This window comes from Lathyrus oleraceus, chromosome 4, assembly GCF_024323335.1.
Source record: "Lathyrus oleraceus cultivar Zhongwan6 chromosome 4, CAAS_Psat_ZW6_1.0, whole genome shotgun sequence".
Classification (NCBI taxonomy): Eukaryota; Viridiplantae; Streptophyta; class Magnoliopsida; order Fabales; family Fabaceae; genus Lathyrus; species Lathyrus oleraceus.
The window spans coordinates 487,962,247-487,963,768 of NC_066582.1; the positions used below are offsets into that span (position 1 = coordinate 487,962,247).

Consider the following 1,522-nt stretch of genomic DNA (forward strand, 5'->3'; position numbering starts at 1 on the left):
ATTTTTACGAAATCTTGGTAAATTAGGGTTCTACTTAAAGACGGAACAAAACTCCATATAGACTGATCAAATACAAAGATTGATTGCACATAAATGGATATGAGATTTTTTGAGAGAAACACACTCTCTCGATCCAAACTTCCACCACTCAACTAATCCTTAAAAATTAATCAAATCATTATCTTAAATATGAGGATACCTGGAAAGTGATCGATCTTAAACGACATCATTCTTTTGTGATAGTTTATTCGTTCACAATTTACTTTATTGTGAGAGGTCTTCCTTTATTTGCTTTAGATTTTTGTTTAGAAAAGCCTCTTGAAAATATATTTGTAAATGTTAATTAATTTCATTTTTTAGCGAGTTATCGTTGGAGAATGCCATGTTATTTTATTAACACGTGTCATTAATAAATCCATCAATTGGTCGGACACCCACTCTAAGTTGAGGTGTCATTTCATTGACAGTTATTTTTGTTCTACTCTAATTTTTTTATTGGCTATCATTAGTTTATTCTATTCTATAAATAAAAAACAAAAAAATTCTTAAAATAATAATTTTATTCTGTCTCTAGACTCTTCTACTCTGGCACTATATTTTAGACACCTCTCCCATCCCACTCCTCAACTTTCACAATTTCAATCCTTCTCGATCCTTCTTTTCATTCTTCTCTCTTCTCCAGGTACATTTTCACCTCTTTTTTTTCTTAAATCAAACCTAATTTTTTCCGTAACGCAGTTCGCTTATCGCATTGTTTTTCAATTTCTGTTATTCAGGGACTTTAATTTACCCTCTCGCTTCGTTCTTCCAGATCGGTTGATCAATCCATAATGTCTCATATCCTTCGTCATTGTTCTAGCGGATTTTATTTAATTTTTAATTTATTTAATTTTGGTAATATTAGGGTTTTGTGATTTTGTTATTTTGTTATTATGATATGAAATCGGTTTTGTTTGGACTTAACTGAAGCGAACGCGGAAATCAAAGAGAAAAGGATCGCGAAAGGGCTCAAGCTAGAGCAAATAGCAAATCTAAGCGAGAAAAGAGTGATGGATTGACACCAGAACAAAGACGAGAAAGGTTTTTTTTGTTTGATGGTTTATTTTGTAGTGATAGGTGTGGGGGTATTTTGGTAATTTTATGATTGTTTGTTGATGTGTAGGGACGCGAAAGCGTTACAAGAGAAGGCGGCGAGGAAAGCTGGACAGCGGGCGGGAGGAAGTAATATGGGCGGTGGTGGTGGCGGAGATAAAAATTAGGAAATTGTAATAATCATAATTAAAAGTAATTGAAGGTGTATTATTGTAGGAATTAGAGAAGGGAAGAAGGGTTATTTCGATGATATGGGTTTATGGTTTTTAAGTCACTGGAATTGTGGTCATTGTTGTTGGCTTTTTCAACCTTTTACTTTTATGTGATTTGAAATGCAATCTCTATGTGTTTGTATTGTATGCAAAAATCAGTTATAATTTTAGTTGTTGACTGTATTATGCTAATAAATAAAAAATCTAATAACACCCTT

The 1,522-nt window shown here is 32.7% G+C and overlaps 1 long non-coding RNA gene across 1 annotated transcript; it reads left to right on the top strand.

Annotated features, from left to right (window-relative positions):
- Positions 1 to 522: 522 nt before the first annotated feature.
- On the top strand, positions 523 to 1,213 carry LOC127076509 (uncharacterized). The gene is made up of 4 exons (XR_007786825.1): positions 523 to 682; positions 777 to 832; positions 970 to 1,080; positions 1,163 to 1,213. It is a non-coding gene; the product is annotated as an uncharacterized LOC127076509 (long non-coding RNA).
- The last annotated feature ends 309 nt before the right edge of the window (positions 1,214 to 1,522 follow it).